Source organism: Pleurodeles waltl, chromosome 8 (genome assembly GCF_031143425.1).
Source record: "Pleurodeles waltl isolate 20211129_DDA chromosome 8, aPleWal1.hap1.20221129, whole genome shotgun sequence".
In the NCBI taxonomy this organism is placed as follows: Eukaryota; Metazoa; Chordata; class Amphibia; order Caudata; family Salamandridae; genus Pleurodeles; species Pleurodeles waltl.
Window position 1 is genome coordinate 19,270,600 of NC_090447.1, and position 16,718 is coordinate 19,287,317.

The window sequence follows — 16,718 nt, forward strand, 5'->3', positions numbered from 1 at the left end:
AAGTCTGGGAAAAGCAGCACGGCGGAGAAGCCCGCCATCATCCCTGCTGCCCAGGAGGCCACCACCAGCCCCATTGTCAGTGGCCAGGAGGCCACCGCCAGAGTCAGTGCCCAGGAGGGCAGTCCCATCGTCACTGGCCAGGAGGCCACCGCCAGAGTCAGTGCCCAGGAGGGCAGTCCCATTGTCACTGGCGAGGAGGCCACCGCCAGAGTCAGTGCCCAGGAGGGCAGTCCCATCGTCAGTGGCCAGGAGGCCACCGCCAGAGTCAGTGCTCAGGAGGGCAGCCCCATCGTCAGTGGCCAGGAGGCCACCGCCAGAGTCAGTGCTCAGGAGGGCAGCCCCATCGTCACTGGCCAGGAGGCCACCGCCAGAGTCAGTGCCCAGGAGGGCAGCCCGGCAGCCACAGCCCCGCTGGGCAATGAAGGACACCGCTGAACAGGTCATAGACAGCAAAGTCAAGCACCGCTGAACAGGGCAAGCACCGCTGAACAGGGCAAAGACCGCTATGGCAAGCACGGCTGAACAGGGCAAAGACAGCAAAGTCAAGCACCACTGAACAGGGCAAGCACGGCTGAACAGGGCAAAGACCGCCATGGCAAGCACCGATGAACAGGGCAAGACCGCCATGGCAAGCATCGCTGAACAGGGCAAGCACCGCTGAACAGGGCAAAGACAGCAAAGTCAAGCACTGCTGAACAGGGCAAAGACTGCCATGGCAAGCACCGCTGAACAGGGCAAGCACCACAGAACAGGGCAAGCACCGCCAACTCAAGCACCGCTAGCCCATGTGCGGCAGGGGCAGTGATGGAACTGGGACCGTCACAGGGAGAGTGATGCACTCTGGGCACCAGTCCCCCTTCAGAACCAGTGGAGTCATGCATCCACTACCTCAGTCCTTGGCAGGATGAACCACTCTGGGCACCAGTCCCCCTCCAGAACCAGTGGAGAACAGCATCCACTCCGTCTGTCCTTAACAGGATGAAGCACTCTGGGCACCAGTACCCCTCCAGAACCAGTGGAGAACAGCATCTACTCCGGTCGCCTTAACAGGATGAAGCACTCTGGGCACCAGTCCCCCTCCAGAACCAGTAGAGACATGCATCCACTACCTCAGTCCTTGGCAGGATGAAGCACTCTGGGCACCAGTCCCCCTCCAGAACCAGTGGAGCCATGCATCCACTACCTCAGTCCTTGGCAGGATGAAGCACTCTGGGCACCAGTCCCCCTCCAGAACCAGTGGAGGACAGCATCCACTCTGTCTGTCCTTAACAGGATGAAGCACTCTGGGCACCAGTCCCCCTCCAGAACCAGTGGAGACATGCATCCACTACCTCAGTCCTTGGCAGGATGAAGCACTCTCGGTACCAGTCCCCCTCCAGAACCAGTGGAGAACAGCATCCACTCCGTCTGTTCTTAACAGGATGAAGCACTCTGGGCACCAGTCCCCCTCCAGAACCAGTGGAGAACAGCATCCACTCCGTCTGTCCTTAACAGGATGAAGCACTCTGGGCACCAGTCCCCCTCCATAACCAGTGGGGACTGTTATCGACTTGCGAGACTGTGGCTTTGCACTGCCCAGGATTGAACAGTGGGCAACCCACCCACTGTAGAGACTTGAGAGATTGTGGCTTTGCACTCCCCAGGATGGTACAGTGGGCAACCCACCCACTGTAGAGACTTGAGAGACTGTGGCTTTGCACTCCCCAGGATGGTACAGTGGGCAAACCACCCACTGTAGAGACTTGAGAGACTGTGGCTTTGCACTCCCACGATGTTACAGTGGACAACCCACCCACTGTAGAAACTTGAGAGACTGTGGCTTTGCACTCCCCAGGATTGAACAGTGGGCAACCCACCCACTGTAGAGACTTGAGAGACTGTGGCTTTGCACTCCCCAGAATGGTACAGTGGGCAACCCACCCACTGTAGAGACTTGAGAGACTGTGGCTTTGCACTCCCCAGGATTGAACAGTGGGCAACCCACCCACTGTAGAGACTTGAGAGACTGTGGCTTTGCACTCCCCAGGATTAAACAGTGGGCAACCCACCCACTGTAGAGACTTGAGAGACTGTGGCTTTGCACTCCCCAGGATTGAACAGTGGGCAACCCACCCACTGTAGAGACTTGAGAGACTGTGGCTTTGCACTCCCCAGGATACATCAATGGGCATGGAGCCCCCTCATGGATCTGGCGTGGTGCAGTCATCCAGCTGAGGTGCCCCCCCTTCCCTTCCCCCTGAGGTGCCTGTTGTATTTCTATCTGATGCCCCAGCAGTGTTCTCTCCGTTTTGCTCAGGTGTCGTGTGTGGGCCTCACCCATGCATTTTGGGCCCAGTGGTCCACGGACATTGAATGGTGCATTACCTGCACTACTAATCGTGATGTATATTTTGTTGAATGTGACATTATATCTGTATATATTTGGTTACTGTATTTTGATATATTACAATGGTTGAACTCATTTCCTTTTGTCTTTGCATTCTTCCGGGGGGTTTGGGGGTTGTTACTGTAATGTTTGGATTGGCATTGTGTGTGTGTTGTAGTGGGTGAGGGTCGGGTGGGGGTGGGGGTGTTGCGTGTGTGTGTCCCTGACTTTTGCCTCCCCCTCCCCTATGTCGTAGGTGCACTACTCACAGTTGTCTTCGGCGCCGGCGTTGATGATGGTCGTACTGGAGGAGGAAGACTATCATAGGGAGTATTTGGAGTTCCGTTTCCATGGTGTCCTCCTTCCTCGTGGAGTGTGTAGAGGTGAGCATTTTCCCATTGAAATGGCTGTTTCTGCCGTGTTTTTATCCACGGTGAATCCGCCCCGGAAAAGGTGGCAGATTGGTAGGTTGTGATACTGTGGGCGGGACTTTGTCTTCCGCCTGTCTGTTGGCGGTGACCGCCGCGCTGTTTGTCTGTACCGCCGTGGCGGTCGGAGTGTTAAAGTGGCTGTCTTTGTTGGCGGTTTCTGCCACGGTCATAATTCCCTTTTTTTTCCGCCGCCCTGTTTGCGGTCTTACCGCCGCTTTAACACCCTCCGCCAGGGTTGTAATGACCCCCTTAGTGACTTCATGTTGTAATTTCCTTACAATGTACAGTAGGGGGTTCTTTATTCCTTGTATGTCACATTTGAACAGGTTACATCTGTTAATTAATTAATTAGACTTATAGATTCAGTCATGACATTCTGTAAATATGGTAACAATGAATCCCATCAAATCTTGCTCTTATAATGTCATTGATCGCAAACTGCTGTAGTAGTTCATTTTCCAATATCCAACATTTTGTGAGTTTTAAATTCCAAATTTTTGAAATGATCTTAACAAGTCTTCAGTTCTTCCAACATATAAAGTCACAGTTTTTACATGTGTTTCACATGTATACTTCCACCATTTCAAGGATGCATATTTACAAACATACATATATGGGATTATTCCCATGAAAGTAAGATTGGTAGGCACTCACGCCTCTGCAAACGTGGTTGTCTGCCACCTAAATTGATAGGGTGCTTTCATGTGAAAGGATTTGCAAAGTCTCATTTCATTGGTGCAGTTCATGAAGTGGAGACATTGCTGAGCTGATGGGAACGTCTTTGCAACTTTCGGGCCTGGTTCTCAGGGAAGTGCAGGGCTTTCATGTCAACTACTGATATTTTGCTGCCTAGGGTGACCACCTTCATCCAGGTCATGACCAAGATTGTTTCCAGTCCTACTTTAGTGCAATCTCTTAATGCATTCTGGGGTTGTAATTCTGTTTAGCTTCCATTGAACAAATTAAACTAACATACTTGTAACTAAATAAAGAAGCTGTATCACGCTTGGTTGACATGACCCATTGTCAGGGAGACCAGATCCTCCGGGCCTGCGTACACTCCCAACATGTCCACCACCAGACAGCTCCAAAACTCTGATAGAAATATCACAGAGCCTGAGAGAGTCCAAGCGGGGGAAAAGGGGATTAGGATGGGAACAGCTGAGAAGGAGACCTGTAGGAAATAAAAGGTTAAACAACATAATATCAAGATATTATCACATTGATTTTCACTAGACTATGATTCTAAGCATTGTCATACTGTAACCATGGATAACTTAAGAAAGGACTATAACTAGACCTCAAGGCGCCTGGGAACCTGGGAAGGAATCAAGAATGGTTAATACAACTTTTCATATGAACTTTTCATGAAATGTCAAATATTGTCTAGGAATATAAGCATCTTCTAGAATTATGTTTTCAGAACAAACATTGCATTTTTACATGAGGACTAAAGGTAATCTGAACATTCCCTGGAAAACAATAGCAATTGTACTAAGAACTTAATATGCAGATAGAATGTAACATCTTGAATTTAACAGATTGCAGAAAATTCAAAAGCCCTGGATAATTGTGTGCCCTGCAGGAAACACTACACATCAAAGTTTTAATTGCCATGAAATGATCGCGCACACTGTAAGCGATCTGAACACCTGGGTTTAAATGCGGGAAATGAATTGCGCACACTGCCGATTCCAACAAGTATATGCAAATGGCATGAAATGATTGCGCACTCTGTAAGCGATTTGAACATCAAGGTTTAAATGCGGGAATAAATCACGCACACTGACAATCCCAACAAGAATATGCAAATGCCATGAAATGATTGCGCACTCTGTAAGCGTTCTGAACATTAAGGTTTAAATGCGGGAATGAATAGCGCACACTGCCGATTCCAACAGGAATATGCAAATGCCATGAAATGATTGCGCACTCTGTAAGCGATCTGAACATCAAGGATTCGATTTGAATGCCACCATGCAAATGCCAAGAAATGGTCCTGAACAATGAGTATCAAGAGTTAAATGCAAGGAATGAATCATGCGTCTTGCCGATTCGAATGCCACCATGCAAATGCCAAGAAATGGTAGCGCACCCTGAATAACAAGAGTTCAATGCCAGGAATGAATTGCGCGTCTTGCCGATTCGAATGCCGCCATGCAAATGCCAAGAAATGGTAGCCCACACTGAATACCAAGAGTTTAATGCCACGAATGAATCTTGCGTCTTGCCGATTTGAATGCCACCATGCAAATGCTAAGAAATGGTAGCGCACACTGAATAACAAGAGTTTAATGCCAGGAATGAATCGCGCATCTTGCAGATTTGAAAGCCAATATGCAAATGTCAAGAAATGGTCGCGCACACTGTTGCCGACCCGAATCTCAAAAGTCAAATGCCAAGAATGAATCGCGTGCCTTGCTGATTCAAATACCAACATGTAAATGCCAGAAACCACGAGCACATTCACACGCACTAGCTTTTCAACATTAAAGCTAGGCCCAAAAACTCGAATGCCTTTGAAAATGGAGTCGGGCCCAGCCCGACCTCTGTCTTACCACCCTGTTCAAGGATCACCAATACAATGAAGGGCAAGGCCTGGAAGGGCAAAGTAGGCCTCCGGAACAGAGCTCAGGAAGTTGCTGCTGCTCTGCACCAGGACCTCTGAATAGTGAGCACGTGGAGCTGGGCTAGCTCCCTTATATAGAGTCTGGTGTAGCCCACAATCACACCCAGTCATCCTGCAGAGAAAGCTTCTGGAAGGCCCTAGAAAGGGGCCACACCCTAACACACTCAGTAAGTCTCCAGCAATACCTTGCAAAAGAACAGTTATTGCAAACATCAATAATAGTGTTTTCAAGGTTAAAGTCTGCAATGCAAAAGGTTAACATACTGCATATAAACACAATGGATGAATTATGCTCTTGCATAAAGGCTGGGTTTTTGCATTTTAGTCGCCAGTAGAGCGCACACTGCCCTGATGTTGACAGTACTCCCCTCTCCCAAGCGCGCTCTAGGGCCTGGTTTGCCTGGGTTAAGATGATGAAAATGTCTCACTAGTAGTGGAGCATGAACATCAGATGCGGAAACCCATGAGTTACTTTCAGGACCGTAACCTTTCCAAGAGATCAGATACCACAGGTTACAACCTCGAAGTTTGTAATCCAACACCTGTTTGACTTCGTATTCCACTTCCCCCTGTACTAGAACTGGAGCTGGTTGTGAGTGTACCTTCTGGACTGCTTTTTTCAGGAGGGAAGTATGGAGCACTGGATGAATACGCAGTGACTGGGGCAACTGCAGTTTATAGTTCACTGGATTAATTTGCTGGAGGACAGTGTAAGGACCTATGAATTTGGGATTAAACATGCTTTTTTTAAAGTCCATGGCCCTCATTACAACCCTGGCGGTCGGTGTTAAATAGGCGGTAACACCCCAAACAGGCAGGCGGACAAAAAAAATGGGAATACGACTGTGGCGGAAACCGACAACATAGACAGCCACTTTAACACTCCGACCGCCACAGCGGTACAAACAAACAGCACGGCGGTAACCGCCAACAGGCAGGCAGAAGACAGTGTACTGCCCACCCTATTACAAAATGCCTATCCGCCACCTTTTCCAGGGTGGTACTAACGTGAACAAAAATACGGCGAAAACAGTACACAGAAGGGAAAACACTCACCTCTCCACACCCCACGAGGAACCAGGACGCCATGGAGCCCGAATTGCAGATATAGCTGATGCTGGTCTTCCTTCTCTTCTGGCAGGAGCACCAACGACGGCAGCAATGACCACGGTGAGTACTGCACCTACAACACAGGGGAGGGAGGAGGGAAAATAGAGTGACACACAAATGCAACATGCAACACCCCCACCCACAACACCATCCACACAAATATATGCAGCATCAGTACACATACCCCCCTACCCCCTGGAATAACGCAAGGACAAAAGGAATTGCTGTAAACGAATGTAATCATGTGAAATCTCATTATCAAAGTTTGAAATCCAGTAAACGCAATTATGTACATCAACTACACAAGTCTGGATAGTGCACCAACCACTGGGCACAAAATGCATGGGCGAAGCCCACACATGATACCTGACTGGAAACGGAGAGAACACTGCTGGGGCATCAGATCAAAATGAAGCAGGCACCTCACTGGGAGGGGAGGGGGCATCTCAGCCAGATGAACGCACAACACCACTGTTGCACGAGGGGGCTCCATGCCCATTGATGTATCCTGGGAAGTGCAAAGCCACAGTCTCTCAAGTGGATGTCAGTCTCCACTGGTTCCGGAAGGGGCTTTGTGCCCAGAGTGCTTCATCCTGCCAAGGACTGGGGTAGTGGATGCCTTTCTCCACTGGTTCTGGAAGGGGCTTTGTGCCCAGAGTGCTTCATCCTGCCAAGGACTGGGGTAGTGGAAGCCTTTCTCCACTGGTTCTGGAGGGGGCTTTGTGCCCAGAGTGCTTCATCCTGCCAATGACTGGGGTAGTGGATTCCTTTCTCCACTGGTTCTGGAGGGGGCTTTGTGCCCAGAGTGCTCCACGTGCAGTGTGGCTGGTACAATTCCCTCACCTGGGTGTGTGTGCCACGAGATTGCCGAGGTACAGGTAGCATGATACGCCATGGAGGCAGCGACATATCCCACACTGCTGCGGCTTCGCATTCCACCTGCAGGTGACAACAGTGATGACAGTAATGCTTCATGGAAGCTGCCCAGGGTCCTAGAACTCACCACCAGCCTCGGACGACTGACCACTGGGGATGGCAGGCAAGTCAGCGGTGGTGCAACTGTTCGAGGACGTCGCGGGCCGCTGGCAGTGCTTGCGGCGGTGTTCGTCGTGGCGGTGCTTGTGGTGTTGTCTGTTGTGGCGGTGCTGGCTGTGGGGTCATGGCGGCGTGGCTGGCTGCAGAGTTTGTGGGGGTGGCATGGCGGCAGGGTCTGTGTCGGCGGTGCTCACGGCAGGGTCTGTGCCGGCGGTGCTGGCGGCGGGGTCTGTGGCGGCGGTGCTGGCGGCGGGGTCTGTGGCGGCGGGGCATGTGTCAGCACCTGCTGAGGAAGAAAGCAGGATGTCTCCTGCAGCCTCGGACGCCTGCCCACTGGGGAAGAGGCTGGCGACTGTCGCAGCGGCTGTAGACGCGCCGGAGGCGGTGCAGGTGGCGGTGTTCACCGCCGTACAGGTTGGACGTGGACAGAAGGTGTGACACTGGTCCCTCAGCCTGTGACACCATGCCCTCTCCTGACCTGCCCTTCAGTTTTTGGCCCTTCCCCATCTGTGATGGTGGCGCAGTTGTCTTGACACTATCCCCTTTCGTTTTCGCTGACCCCTTGGTGGCTGGTGTTTTCGGCTTCTCCCTCTGGGATGTGGGCACCTTTTTCACCTTGGCAGGTAGTGGAATGTCCTTGCCCTCACTACGTGGCACACTGGCAGCCCTGATGGTTGACGCACTCCATGACCCCGCAGTTGCTGGCTCCACTGTGCCTGGGGATGTTGTGGCTGAGGTGCTGGGCTGGGACCTGGAAAGCCTGGTGCTAGGGGAAAGACCGGGGGAGTTGAAGGGAAGAGGTCAAGGTTTGACAGGAAAAGTTTTTTAGACACACTGGGACGGGAAGATGGAGGGGGTTTGGGAGTGGAGGAAGAAGTAGTGGTTGTAGGAGGTGTACGTCTGCTGAATTTGGGTGAAGGTGCATGGGCTGGAGGCTGTTGTGAGGTGGATGGCTGTTGGGTGGGTGTGTGCCTGCGTTTGTGTACTTTGGGAGGAGGGCTCACAGACACACTGGGAGAGGACACTGAGGATGTGTGAATGGTAGTGGGGGTGGTGAGTGCACGTGAGCGGTGTGTGGTGATGGGCGTGCTGGTGATGGAGGTAGTGGCTGAGAATGTAGTGCATGCAGGTGTGAGTGGAGATGAGACTGGGAGGGAGGAGGGAGACGTGGAGGAGGGGGACACAGTGTAGGAAGTGGATGTTGGTATGTGTGCATGGGTATGGTGCTTGTGTGAGTGCCTGTGGGAAGTGTGGGGCTTATGTTTGCCTGAGCCACTCTTGTGTGTTGATGTGTGTGCATGCTGGTCTGATGGTGTGCTTGGGATAGGCTGAGGTACAGGGGATTGGGTCTAGGTGGAGGAGGTTGGAGAGGAGAGGCTGGACACAAGGACAATGGCTGCTATCAATGCTGAGGCCAGAGCCTGAAATGCTCTATGTTGGGCTGCCTGGCCAGAACGAATGCCCTTCAGGTATGCATTTGTTTGTTGCAAATGCCTCTCAACACCATGGATGGCATTCAGAATGGTAGACTGCACAACAGTGAGGGATCTCAGGAGGTCAATAGCCTCCTCACTGTGGGCAGCAGGGCTGACTGGGGCAGTACCTGAGGTGCCTGGGGCGAAGGAGATGCCCACCATCCTGGGTGAGCGGGCATGGGACACACGCTGAGGGGCTGCTGGAAGGGCAGTGCTGGTAGGGGAGATGGCGGCTGTACCTGTTGAAGTGGTGGGCACAGAGGGGCCCACCACAGCAAGGGAGCTCCCATCAGAGGATGAGTCGCTGGTCTCTGCTCCTGTCCCCGCCGTGGAGCTCCCCTCGCCCTCCATCACACTGGTGCCTTCAGACTCTGTGCCTTCACCCTCCAGGGCCAAGTGGGATGCAGCTCCTTCCTGCTCCGGTGCCAATGCTCCTCCGCCTGATGATGCTATTGCACACAAGAACAGGGAGACCACGAAAAGGGGGGGGGGGAGACAGAAGAAAAACATGTTCAGTGCATGCAACACCAGTACTGTTGGCGGACACAACAGACAGTGAGCAGCCCTCTGCACTACGCCATGCACTTATAGTTCCTAGATTAATCACATGCCCATAGGGTACAAGGCCTAAGCCCAATTGCTGCACACGTGGAAGTCACAGGAGCGTGACCAGGTGTAGATGGCTCTAACCACTAGTGGGGTTGTGGTGCCACGTAGCCTGCCTCACAAGGGACCTTGCCTACCAAGTTTGCCCTGGCCTAGGGTAATCCACTGCTCTCCTCCCCCACCTAGACACCTCGTAACGCACGCACAGTCAGCTGAATAAGAGTGTACTCACCCCCTTGTGGCTGCTGTGATGCCCTTAAGCGCCCATCCAACTCCGGATAGGCCACCACCAGGATCCGGAACATCAGGGGGATCATGGTGCAACGGGCACCCCTCCCACATTGGGAGTCCATCCCCAGCTGAGCCTCCGCCGTCTTCTTGCTCCAGCGGCGCAGGTCCTCTCATCTTTTCCGGCAGTGGGTGCACCGTCTGTGGTGGACCCCTAGGGTCCGGACGTCCTTGGCGATGGCATGCCAAATACCCTTCTTCTGGTGGGCGCTGACCTCGAGGAATGGTATGGGGGAAAGGAAATTACTTACCTGTCCGGACCATCATACTTGTTGCCCCCCGTTTCCACCCTTGCCCTGACGCACATACACCCACCATCCACACATGCAGGTCTCAGCCCCCCCATGTATCTTCCATCCACACCACTCAAAACAGGCATTGCCCATGCAGCATGCTCACAGTGTACTCACCTGTTTGTCTGGAGGACCGTACATTTGCGTGTACTGGGGGAGGACCCCATCCACTAGTTTCTCCAACTCCTCCAAAGTGAAGGCTGGGGCCCTTTCCCCAGACACGTGAGCCATCATCGCTTCCGGACTGAGGTCACAGCAGCACTTGCAGCGTAGTTCCTCTCCTGTTGAAGGTCAGGTATCAAATGAGTGAACAGACAGAAAATGGCCGTCACGTCCGCGGCGGTGCGTACTCTCACCGCTGGCGTACATCGTCATTGGCTCCTCGGACCCATAAGGCCCAATGTTAAAAATGCAGAACTGCGGTGCGGTCTTCGACTGCCCACCGCAACGGTGTACAACGCCAGCGCAGTTACCTCATATCCCCTTGTTCCACCTTACGGGTCAGGCAGCCGCCATTTCAGGGGGCCACATGGCATTAATAATAACTGCATCACACTTATGTAGGCCTGGAATACACACAGTTACAGGCACATTGGGGATTGATAAATGTGTGCAAATGACATTTTGGGGTACCTGAGTATTGGCTGACTCTCTGCTCGCTGTTCTCCTCCATAGGGCACGTCTCCTGGGGCAGGTGATGAGATGGCGCCATCCTCCGGTGTACAGACCGTTGGTGGACCTGTCGACAATGGAAGAGAGACACATAATAGTCACATACAGACTTGATCGCGCAACAATCCAGGAACTGTGTGCCCAGTTGGAGCCCGACCTGATGTCAGCTATCCTTCATCCCACAGGGATACCCCCTCAGGTGCAGGTCCTGTCAGTACTCCATTTCCTGGCAAGTGGTTCCTTTCAAACAACAGTGGCCGTTGCATCAGGGATGTCCCAGCCAATGTTCTCTAACGTGTTGTCCAGAGTGTTGTCTGCACAGCTACATCGTGTTCCCTCAGGTGGAGGATTTGCCCACAGTGAAAGGTGACTTCTATGCCCTGGGACATATCCCCAACATCATTGGTGCCGTTGATGGGACACATGTGGCATTAGTACCCCCCCACAGGAGTGAACAGGTGTACAGAAACCGGAAGAGCTACCATTCGATGAATGTGCAGATGGTGTGTTTGACAGACCACTACATCTCTCATGCGAATGTCAAGTTTCCAGGCTCAGTGCATGATGCTTACATTTTGAGGAATAGCAACATCCCTTATGTGATGGGGCAACATGAGAGGCACTGTGTGTGGCTAATAGGTGAGGCCAAGGACCCAATATAGTGTGAATAGGTGTCTGGGTATGGGGTTGTCCCTACAGGTTAGTGTGTGTCTAACACTTGTCCCTCGATATTTGCAGGTGACTCTGGTTACCCAAACCTGTCATGGCTACTGACCCCAGTGAGGAATCCCAGGATAAGGGCAGAGGAACGCTACAATGAGGCACATGGGCGAACTAGGAGGGTGATTGAATGAACCTTCGGCCTCCTGAAGGCCAGATTCCGGCGCCTCCATATGACAGGTGGTTCCCTCTACTACTCACCAAAGAAGGTGTGCCAGATAATCGTGGCCTCCTGTATGCTGCACAACCTGGCTTTGCGACGGCAGGTGCCTTTTCTGCAGGAGGATGGGCCAGCTGGTGGTCTTGTGGCAGCTGTGGAGCCTGTGGACAGTGAAGAAGAGGAGGCAGAAGAAAAGGATATCGACAACCGAAACATCGTAATCATGCAATACTTCCAGTGAGAGACAGGTAAGAAGATGTCACTGCCTCCCACATCTCATACAGTTTTTGGAGCTAGCATAAGTCTGTCATTTTCACTCAGTGTATGGACCCTGACTTGTCACTTTGACCTTCCATTTCACAGATGTGGGTCCCACTTTGTGCCCTCTGCTATATTTCCTCCAGGCCTACAGCTGTGTTACATCGATATGTGCACAAGTAAATTGACAATGCTATATTCCATGGTTATTGCAATTACACGTTTGTGAAAGCACAGACTGACTCCAGATTGCTTTGTGATTGAAATGTGTTTATTTCTGTGCAAATAAGTGGAGGGGGTTGTAAAATGGGCTGGGGGGATGGTGGAGGAATGTCCATGGCAGAGTCCAGTCTATTTGTTTCATAGGTGCATTGTCCAAAGGGGCATAGGAAGTGGAGCAATGGCAGTTGAAGGATGGACAGAGTGACAAAGTGGGACAGAAAGGTGACATTCAGGGGGTCTCATTTCCAGGCATGGGTCTTGGCAATTTTGTCTGTCTTGTTCCTGGATCTCAGTGACCGTTTGCGGGATGGTTCTCCATCTGGAGGGGGTGGGGTGCTGGTGTCGTCTTCCTGTGGCGGTACCTCCTGTCCACTAGCGCCGGCAGAGGTGGAGGGCTGTTCATCATCCAGGCTAGTGTCAGGGACCCCTTGTTGTGCCACTGTGTCCCTCCTGGTGTTGACAAGGTCTTGCAGCACCCCTGCAATGGTGACCAGGGTGTTGTTAATGGACTTCAAGTCCTCCCTGATCCCAAGGTAGTGTTCCCCCTGCAGCTGCTGGGTCTCCTGAAACTTGGCCAGTACCGTTGCCATCGTCTCCTGGGAATGATGGTAAGCTCCAATGATGTTGGAGAGTCCCTCGTGGAGAGTGGGTTCCCTGGGCCTGTCCTCCCCCATGGCACAGCAGTCCTCCCAGCTTCCCTGTTGCCCTGTGCCTCTGTCCCCTGAACCGTGTGCCCACTGCCACTGCCCCCAGGTCCCTGATCGTCCTGTGTTAGTGGGGTTGCCTGGGTTCCCTGTAGTGGTGGACGCACTGCTGATTGACGTGTCCTAGGGACAGAGGGATGGGCCTGCTGGGTGGGTGCTGTGGTGGTGTTTCCTGAGGGGGAAGGCTCTGGGGTGGCTTGTGACTGTGTCAGGGGAACCGACTGTCCTGAGGTCCTTGATGGGCTGGGCTGGTCATCTTGATCCAGTTGTGCAGAGCTGCTGTCATCACTGTGGGTCTCTTCTGTGGGGGGACTGGATTTGTCTGGCACCTTCTGTCCGGTGACATTGGGTAGGGGGCCTGTAGGGGTGTAAAGGCATGATTATTGCATCTGTGTGTGCCATTGTGTGCAATGGGTGAGTGGCCCTGTACTCCAGTGTTTGCATTCTTGGCTTGGTCTTTGTGTGATAGTTGGTTTGGGGTTTGTGTGGGTTTCTGTAGTGGACATGCTTTGGTGATGGGTGTCCATGCATTGGTGTTACATGCAGGGCTTGTTTTTGGGATGTGTGGGTTAGGTTGGTGGGGTATCTGTGGGTTGTTGGGGTGATGGGTGTGAGGGTAAGGGTGGGGTTTGTAATGGCATGCAGGTAGGGTGGAGGATAAAGTGGTTAAGATTTGCCTTACCCGAGTCCAGTCCTCCTGCTACTCCTGTGAGGCCCTCAGGATGCAGTATTGCCAACATTTGCTCCTCCCATGTTGTTAGTTGTGGGGGAGGAGATCGGGGTCCACCGCCAGTCCTCTGTAGAGCAATCTGGTGTCTGGAGACCACGGAACGCACCTTCCCCCGTAGGTCGTTTCACCTCTTCCTGTTGTCATCCCTAGTTCTTGGATGCTGTCCCACTGCATTGTCCCTGTCGACAATTCTGTGCCATAGCTCCATCTTCCTTGCAATGGAAGTCTGCTGCACCTGTGATCCGAATAGGTGTGGCTCTACCTGGACGATTTCCTCCACCATGACCCAAGCTCCTCCTCAGAGAACCTGGGGTGTCGTTGAGGTGCCATGATGTGTTGTGGGTGATGTGTAAGGTGGTGTCTGTTGTGATGTGTAAGGGGATGTGTTGGTGTGTGTTGTTTGAGGTGTGTGGATGTTGTGTAAGTGATGGTGTTGAGTGTCTGTGGATGCTGATGTTGTTATAGGTAGTGTCTCTCTGTGGCCTGCTTTCAAATTTCTGGTAGTGAGGGTTTGTGGGTGGTGTGGGTGTGTGCTTTATATTGGATTGGGTGTGTGGGTGTGGTCTGTGTATGTGTATCAGGTGTGTGTATTTCGAATTTTTTATTCTAATATTTCATTTAAAAAACTGCCAACGTGTTGTAATCAACCACTTTAGGTGAAAGTTTAGAACTGGAAACTGTGAGAGTTCCTGCTCTAAGCTGCACACTGTCAGGCAATGTTGGTATAAGTATGGCCAATGGTTTGGTATGTGAGGTGCTTGCCCATACTATAAGCTAATACCAAAGTCCACTGTATGAAGGTAAAAGTCAGGACTTGGCTGATGGTATAAACAGTACATATGTACTTGAAGGGAACTGAAAACCTTTAAAGGACAGCCTGGATGAGTTTAGGTCACTAATAGAAGCAGCCATGTCTGCCTCTCAATGGAAGGGCTTCATTCACTTGCTCTTGACTTTATTTAATGAGTTCAGCCTTTTCAGATTGAAATCTTAGAAGACTCTGAGATACCCAGTTGTGCAGTTTAACTAGGCAGGTTTGCAAAACTCCAATTCCCTTCACTGGTGACATTTATAGGTCACACAGGCACACCTGCAGGTTCTGTGAAAGAGGGGCCTAATCAACACTTCCACAAGGATGAGCTCAGCCTGGGGCAAGGTTTCTGTTGGGAGTGGGAATATTGTTGTAGGAATATTGTTTGCCATACTTTTTGTATTATAAATATCACTTACAAAGACCAGTCTTTTTCCCTGTTCAGAATGGGTGCCACTGGGGACAGAAAGCTGAGAGTGCATATTCTAGGATGAACACAGGTAGTTGTTGATTTGTACATTTGTGGGTGGCACTCAACATTTGCAGTGTCTATCTTTGGCCACTCCTCTGACACACCCATTTTGCCATCCATTCTTTAAGGCCCATCTCATTATTGCTTCTCTTTTGGTTACGGACTTGCACCAGACATGGTATAAAAGGCGTGCAAGCACATTCAGGTGCAGGTGACTCCATTTTCTGTTTTTTAAATGGACATATATTTTTCTTGGCACAGTTTGAGCTTTTTTTCATGGCATATACGTAGCTGTTTCATAATTTAGATGAAGCATATTTGTCGAACTGGCACTCCAAGCGCACCACATGGTTGGTATTACTCACTCTCAAAAGTGATGTCTGTAGGGCCAGGGGCTTCCTGCTTATGTCAGCAGGCCCATGACCTTCACACTCATTACCCTTGTGTGCCTTTCCCTTGAGGTATGTAGTTAGGCCCTGAAAATCAAAGGGGAATAGGACTGCACGTGTAATCCTGATTCATGTCGAAGAGTTAACCCCTGTGTACCGAGGCTTATGTCCCGAATATGTTTTGTGGGACAGGGGCCTGCAATGCACTTTGTAGATTCATGTATTATTTGCTGGCACTACGCCTTCCTTTGTGCATGGCCAGGACTGAAATAGGTGACTGTACCTTCAGGTGAGTGCAGATAATCCCCCATCACTCTGTAAATGTGGGATGGAGTTTGGTCCTGGTCAAGGTCTAAATTCACAACTTGGGTTTCATGATTGCTCTGTTTTCACTTTGGGAATATACTGCTCCCCTGATTATGGGAATGAATGTATTACTTGCTGGGATATCTGCAGGTATGGTGTAGCAACTGCTGTGTTATACATGGCGGAACACCATTCTACATTAAAGACTCCATCAGTTTAAAACTACTTTGAAGTAAACCCTTTGGGTAGGTGGTGACTCATAGAAGGACTGATATTACCATTACATGGCAGAACATACCCAGGCTTTAACAACTGGTGATTGCGTTGCAAAGATGTTCCATTAGGAAGGTCTTCAGGCTCAGATTAATTACCCACTCAGCACATATTACAATATGTTTAACCTGGGCATCAGTGCTGATTGTTATGTAAGTGGAGGAAGGGCTTACATACCCAAAGAAAAGGCCCCCCATTTGCCCTCTGACACTGAATTCAACTAAGCTGAATACCCATACTTGCCCCCTCTGCAGAGGCCATTGCCATCAGAGTTCTCTGCCCTTGCCTTTTCGGCTACCTTGAAAACCTGTATTTTTAAGGATACTTCCACTCCCATCAACAATATTTTGGAGCAGGATCCACATGAAGTACGGGACCAATACACCCCACATTCTATAAACAGACTATATGGGGGTCCACCACATAAAACATCAAATTCAAACCCCTACTGTCGCCATCTTAAATACCTGGGTGAATGACCACTGGTCATATAAATAGGACCACAAGCATTTTAAAGTGGATGTAAGTGACAAGCCACCATTGTATACAACAAATAAATAGGTAACAGATGGAGACTGGGTTCAAAAATGAAGCTGGTTTATCCGTTTAATATGAGTTGCCGTAAGAGTAGGAGAAGATCTATTCTCATGTAAGCCCTACAAGCTCATTAAGTCCCCAATCTCTCAGAACAATGCAAAGCTTTTCTCTCCTCCACTGACAAAACTTCACAGCAATTGGACCTTGAGAAAGTGGAAAACATCCTACAAGC

At 50.9% G+C, this 16,718-nt stretch overlaps 1 protein-coding gene across 1 annotated transcript in view; it reads right to left on the bottom strand.

Moving 5' to 3' along the window:
- LOC138249310 (vomeronasal type-2 receptor 26-like) overlaps positions 1–16,718 on the bottom strand; it is a 179,521-nt gene that overhangs the window by 37,838 nt on the left and 124,965 nt on the right. The gene's annotated exons all lie outside the window — the stretch shown is intronic.